The following is a 7,500-nucleotide window of genomic DNA, read 5'->3' as shown; positions in this document are numbered from 1 at the left end:
ATCTGGCAACGCTGAAGGACAGGCCACCAGACGGGTGGCTGAGAGCTCCATGGGCCACGACTCATACAGGATTATAGTTAAGAAATAATTATCTTTTAGTCTCCAGAGATAGAGAGACATAAAACTACTCATCACAGTCTCTTCAACTGCTTCATTAAGGAATAAATATATATTAGTCGGGCCACGGCTCATACAGGATTATAGTGAACAGAACATTCGATATTCTAATTTTAGTTAAGAAATAATTATATTTTAGTCTCCAGAGATAGAGATAAAACTACTTATCACAGTCTCTTCAACTGTTTAATCAAGGAATAAATATATGCCAGTCTCAAGATAACATATCTGAAATAAAATTGCTGATTGAAGTCTCAAAAAATATATCCAAAAAGGCTTCAGAATGTATTTATCCTAAACGGTCCTTCGTCTCAAACAATTAAAAAATAAATATATTTTAGTCTCCAGAAAGTGTAGTTGAAATAGGACTGCTTATTATTCTCAAAAAATATATCCAAAACGTCTTCAGAATGTATTAACCCTAAAGGTTCCTTCGTCTCAAACAATCAATAAATAAATATATTTTAGTCTCCGTCTCAAACAAATTAAAAAAATAAATATATTTAGTCTCCAGAAAGTGTAGTGAAAATAGGACTCTGCTGATTATTCTCAAAAAACAAAAAAAATATATCCAAAAAACGTCTTCAGAATGTATTAACCCTAAAGGTTCCTTCGTCTCAAACAATCAATAAATAAATATATTTTAGTCTCCGTCTCAAACAATCAATAAATAAATATATTTTAGTCTCCAGAAAGTATAGTTGCAATAGGACTGCTTATTATTCTCAAAAAATATATCCAAAACGTCTTCAGAATGTATTTACCCTAAACGTTCCTTCGTCTCATAATAATAAATAAATAAATATATTTTAGTCTCCAGAAAGTATAGTTGCAATAGGACTGCTTATCATTCTCAAAATATATATCCAAAAAGTCTTCGGAATCTATTTACCCTAAACGTTCGTTCGTCTTAAACAAATGAATGTCTGTTCCATTGCCTTCGGTGAGTAATGTGTGATTACGGCGAGAGCTTCGCCAGAACAATGAATATTTAATGGGCGGGCTTTAATCCGACATTATATTTTTGTTGGTCGTGCTAGATTTACTCTGGTGTCTGAGCCCCACTCTCTCTCTCTCTCTCTCTCTCTCTCTCTCTCTCTCTCTCTCTCTCTCTCTCTCTCTCCTTTTCATCATTTATCCTGGATATTATGTTCTTCAGTTTTTTTTTTCATTCGATTTTTCTCTCTATTTCTTTCTCTTCATTTCGAATTTCCCCCCCCCCCTCTCTTCATAACGCTCCCCCTCTCTCTCTCTCTCTCTCTTGTTTCGTTTTTCCTTTTAGCCATGGTATCATGTGCTCTCTCGTCTCTCTCCTTTTATCCTAGCTTTCACGTTCATTTCTTTCTTCATTTCGAAAACCCCCCCCCCTCTACTCTCATCTATATTCGTTGGTCCTCTTAATTTCCTAGTTGCCGTGGTGCAATCTCCTCTCTCTCTTCTCTAAATCTCGCTTACTCCTCTCTCATCTCTCCTCTTCTTCCTCTCTCACTCCGGTTTGACACCATTATCACTTCTTTCTTCATTTAGACTTCTCTCTCCTCTCTCTCTCTCTTCTCTCGTTATCATTCCTCCGATCTCTTCTCTCTCGTATCCACTTCTCGTAGCTTTCATGTATTTCATTTCGAACCTCCGCCCCCCACCCTCTCTCTCTCTCTCTCTCTCTCTCTCTCTCTCTCTCTCTCTCTCTCTCTCTCTCTCTCGCTTTTTCCCGTCATCCCCCAGTGGTAATCTCATCTTACCGACGTTCATTACTTTAACCTTTTAACCTTTTCAGACGACAAAATCATCATCACTTGATTTTTCCCAATTTTTTTTTTTTTTTTTTTACTTTTTAAATCTCCGTAAAACCATTGCAACATGATTTATGTTGCGTCCTTCACCTCTCTCTACAAACTCTCTTATGACCTTTTACGTACAAAAGAGAAAATACAATTCTCGTTGTTTGTCACAGTGTATTAGGTATACTTTTCTTTTTTTTCGCTTACTCGGGGTGTAAGCCTAGAAACTACATTATTGCTTTTGGTAGGTGGAAAGGGTGTTTGGCGTTGAGTTAAAATGTAAAGAAATTCAAGGATGGGATATTTATGATTTATTTATTCGAATGAAAACGTAAAAGAAAAATAACGTGTGCGTTAAACAATACAGAACAATTATATTATTTCTAATAAAATATAACTCATTCATTTCAATTTTCGTTGGTGAAACAACGCTCTATTTGACCGTAGATTTTCGCAAGTGCACTGAGTAAGCATGAGGTCGGATTGAGCCTTGTTGCGAGATCTGGGAAGTTAAGACGGATAATCCCTCATGAGGAGTGGCAATTAAAAAACATTTATTTCATTTCTCATTTCTCAACTGAACTCGGCTGACATTTCGTTTTTCGTAGGATAATTACTTTAGTGTTTTTATATATTTTTTCGAGAACAGTTATCTGTTTTAAATTCTCTCTCTCTCTTCTCTCTCTTTTTTTCTATATGACATCTGCATGTCGAGGAAATACATAGTTCCTGCTAATTGTATCTTTCGTTACAATGAAATGTTGTAACAGTCGTTCTATCCATTTTCATTTCTCTGTTTGCATTTGTTTGTGTCGAACAGAACATTTCAAAAATCTATATATTTTTCAAAATTTCAGTTTGTGTGTTTTATTTCAGCTTTTTTTATCTTTAGTTTGTGTGTGTGTTTGGGATATCTAGAACATTTCAAAAAAAAATTTTTTTTTAAATTGCCGTTTGTGTGTTTATTTCAGCTTTTTCATTTCTCTGTTTGCGTTTGTTTGTGGCGACTAGAACATTTCAAAAATATATATATTTTTAAATTTCAGTTTGTGTTTTTTTCAGCTTTTTTTATCTTTAGTTTGTGTGTGTTTGTGGCGACTAGAAAATTTATAAAATATTTTTTTTTAATTGCAGTTTGTGTTTTTTATTTCAGCTTTATTATTTTCAGTTTGTGTGTGTTTGTGGCGACTAGAACATTTCAAAAATATTTTTTTTTAAATTGCAGTTTGTGTTTTTTATTTCAGCTTCATTATTTTCAGTTTGTGTGTGTTTGTGACATCTAGAACATTTCAAAAATATATATATTTTTAAAATTTCAGTTTGGTTTTTCATTTCAGCTTTTATTTATCTTGAGTTTGTGTGTGTTTGTGACATCTAGGATAGCTCTTTTTTTTAGAACATTTTATATTGCCGACTAGAATTGTCGTTTAACTAGAACATTTCAAATATATTTTTCTGTTTTTTTTTTTTTTTTTTTTTTTTTTTTTTTTTCTGTTTTTTTTTTTTTTTTTTTTTTTTTTTTTTTTTTTAGTTTTTTTTTTTAGTTTGTGTAAGTTTATGGCATCTAGGATAGCTCTTTTTCCAGAACATTTTATATTGCCGACTAGAATTGTCGTTTAACTAGAACATTTCCAAAATAGTTTTTTGTTTTTTCCTATTTTTTTTTCAGTGTGTGTTTGTTTGTGACTAGAATCGTCCTTTTTCTAGAGCATTTTATGTAAAAAAAATAAAACTAATTTTAGTGTGTGTTTCTTCCAACAAGAACTGTACTTTATATTAAAAAAAAAAATCGTATAATCATTATATAAGAATAATTGCATAAATAAGTAAAAAATACACCGAAGTTTCTTCGGCGCAATCGAGTTTTCTGAACACCGTATGATCAAGGCCACCGAAAACAGATCCATCTTTCGGTGGTCTTGATATAATGCTGTATGAGCCACGGCCCACGATACTTTAACCACGGCCTGGGGTGGCCTGACGCACATTTATTACAAACTCTAACCTTAAATAAAATCAAAGCTACTGAGGCTAGAGGGCTGCAATTTGGTATGTCTAATCATTGAAGGGTGGATGATCAACGTACCAATTTGCAGCCCTCTAGCCTCAGTCGTTTATAAGATCGGAGGGCGGACAGAAAAAAAGCGCGAACGGACAGACAGACAAAGCCGCCGGCACCACAATAGTTCCCTTTTCAGACAAAATCGTCTGAGTGATACTACCGTCGTGATCTCACCTCACTTGTAGATATAACTGCCCGGGGAAAGTTATATTTGACTTGCCATATTACGCGAAAAAGGCTTATCTTTACATTCCAAAGTTCACGGGACTGAGTTAGGGAATAGAATAATAATAAAAAAATGATATACAAACAGAATTAATCTAAAGCTTTACTGGGTTCGTAAGAACTGTACAATAAAGATTTAATATACAAAGTTTGCTAGGGCGAAGATTGACTTTAAATAACTTCCATTACTCTCCGTGAAAAAAATATAAATATTTTGGGAAAAAACTGGTTTACATATGAGAGAGAGAGAGAGAGAGAGAGAGAGAGGGGAATGTTGGTTTTGAAATGTTCGTATGAGATGGCGTTCAGGTTGTTTTGACAATAACTTCTCTCTCTCTCTCTCTCTCTCCCTCTCTCTCTCTCTCATATATATCTATCGATATACTATATATATATATATATATATATATATATATATATATATATATATATATATATATATATGTGTGTGTGCGGCTTATATTTGATTGGTATATGCACAATATAATAATATATGTATATCTATAATATAATATGATGTGTGTGTATGTGTGTGTGTGTGTGTGTGTGTGTTACATACACACACAGACGTATACATATATACGCACACATATATTTGTACAAGAGACATATATCCCCTAATCTCTTCCTCACGTAACCTTTTGACCTAATATATACGAAAAAAATATATATATAAATATCCAGACACTTATTCTATTTTTTCAGTTAGCACTTATAACCATTCCCCTTCGTCTCCTCTTAGTTAAGAGTTTATTTATAATTATTTTTTCTATGATAATCTTCAAAAGCTCTTGACACACTCTAGAGATTCTCTTGGGTCTCACTTCTATTCAACCTGGTCTTTTATTATATTTCTTTCCTCATTCCTTCCTCTTCTTCTTCTCCTATTTTATAAAAAAAAAAAAATAATCTCTTCAGCTCTTCCAATCAACCCCTCTTCTATCTCTCTCTCGTCTTCCTTCTCTCTTCTCTCTCAGCTTCTCGTTCTCTCTTTCTCTCTTCTCCTCTCTCTCTCTCTCTCTCACCCTCGTGCCTTGACACATTTTTCATTTTTCTAACAGCCTCCAAAATTCCTTTCACTCTCCATTTTTAAATATTTATTCTCACATTTTCCTTTTTCAAGTTTTCCCGGTTTATCTTTTTTATTCCTTCGGTTTGTTTATCTTTTCACTCTCTCTATTTCTTCTTCTTCTTCTTCTTCCTCATTCATATCTCGGGTCAAGCATCTAGGTCTCTTGAATAAGGGCTTTTTACCCCCCGTGAGAGAGAGACAGAGAGAGAGAGAGAGAGAGAGAGAGGAGAGAGAGAGAGAGAGAGAATAGCCTCACCCGATTTAGATCCATTTCAGGTAGTAAAATATCTGCCCGAAGCGATGAGTCACCACCAGCAATCCTAACGCATCCTACTGGCAGGAGGACTACTACTACTACTACTAATACTACTACTAGTAGTAGTAGTGGTAGTAGTAGCCAAGACCCTCTCCTCCCTTCCCACCTCACCACCCACTTTCTCCCCCAAACCAGCCACTTCCCCGGACTCACCGAGCACCACCGGCCGACCCAACCACCTCATCTCGAACAAAAGCTCGCCAGAGCTCCAGGCTCCAGGCCTCTCCTGAAGACTTACGGGATTCTGGGAAATTTGTGAATGACATTCATTCAAAGGCAGCGCTTTCGTGTGTTTGTGTGTTTGTTTGTGTGTTTGTGCGCTCGGCAGAAGTAGCTTGAAGTGAATGGGTAGACAGACATACGTGAGCAAACGCTACCGGGTTTATTATATTTTCTTCCGTAAAGCGATTAAAAAAAATGACTACTGGGGTTGGCTGCGCACTAATTTATACACATGAATACAAAGTCATCCATATTTAAGCGTTTTGTGTGTGCGTACGTATAGTACACAGAAATGTTCCGAAAAATATTATTCAACTTGATTCCAAAAGAGGTTGCTAGTTATTTTTTATCCATTATGAATATTTTATAAGCGTTTGAATTGCTTCTTATACGCATGTATACAAAGTGTTCCATATTTGAAAGGATTGTGTGTACGTATGTCTAGTAAGAATTTTTATCACTTCACGTTGATACATATATATATGCATTAAGCTACAAATGTCCTTTAATATCCAATTCGCTCTACCTCGGAATTAATAAATTTTCATATTTGTTAACCGAACGAGAATATTTTTTGTTATAATAACTTCGTCCTCTCGTGGATTCGAACCACCGCACAGGGGAGAAATCAGGACTTCAGTGGTGTTACCGACTCGTCCAGCGTCACTGAAGTCCTGATTTCTCCTCTGTGCGGTGGTTCGAATCCACGAGAGGACGAGGTTCTCAACTAAAAAATTCTCTTTCGGCTAACATATACGAACATTAATTCTGAGGTAGAGCGAATTGGATATTAAAAGGACATTTGTATATTTTAAAGGCATATTCTTCATTACAGAATAATATACGCCCTCTTTTTCTACCTCTTTCACTCTCACCACGAGTCTTCATCATTTCATTGAATCTTCAACATCCTATAGTAGATTCACATCAGCCGTGCATCTGATGTCTAGGCCAGTCCTTTACGACGCTCCTGATTGCCTGTTGATAAGCCAGTCAAAGGCTGTAAACTCTGTCTCTCTCGAGAGTTCACATGGGCAGCATGTATGTTCCATCTCTCCTGAGGGATATGTTTTTCAAAAGTATCCCTCAGGAGTGGTGGAACATACATACTACCTATGTGAACCCTTTCGAGAGACTGAGAGTTTCCAGGCCTGTGATTGGCTTATGAACAGCCAATCAGGAGCGTCGTAAGGGACTGGCCGAGACATCAGTTGCACGGGTGATGTTCATCTACTACAGAACTTCTCCTAATGTCTTCTTTTTCGCAAAATACAACTCATTTCAGTTGGTCCCAGATTCTGTTCATCTTTGGTCCTTTGGCTGGCTCGAAGCACAAGGCTCCTAAGGGTTCATGTGGGGGTTTTTGGAGTTGGGGGGGGGGGGGGGGGGGAGGTCCCGGGGGGTGGGGGTCCTATCTTGAAACGGATTCATTTTTGCTACAGAATGGGAGACTGTGAGAAAACCTTCAAAATTTTGTATTGGTGGAACAGAGTCAAGTTTCGTGATAGTCTTTCACTTTATAAAACCTGAGTTGAGTTCTCTCTCTCTCTCTCTCTCTCTCTCTCTCTCTCTCTCACTATCTGTCTGTCTGTCTCAATCTCTGTATCTCTCTCACTGTCCCAGCCTCTCTCTCTATCTATCTGTGTTTCAGTTGCTCTCTCTCTCTCTCTCTCTGTCTGTCTGTCCGTCTGTCTCTCTAGCCTCTTCC

The sequence above is a fragment of the Macrobrachium nipponense genome, chromosome 15 (genome assembly GCF_015104395.2).
Source record: "Macrobrachium nipponense isolate FS-2020 chromosome 15, ASM1510439v2, whole genome shotgun sequence".
NCBI classification, from domain to species: domain Eukaryota; kingdom Metazoa; phylum Arthropoda; class Malacostraca; order Decapoda; family Palaemonidae; genus Macrobrachium; species Macrobrachium nipponense.
Note: the sequence above shows the minus strand (reverse complement) of the source record.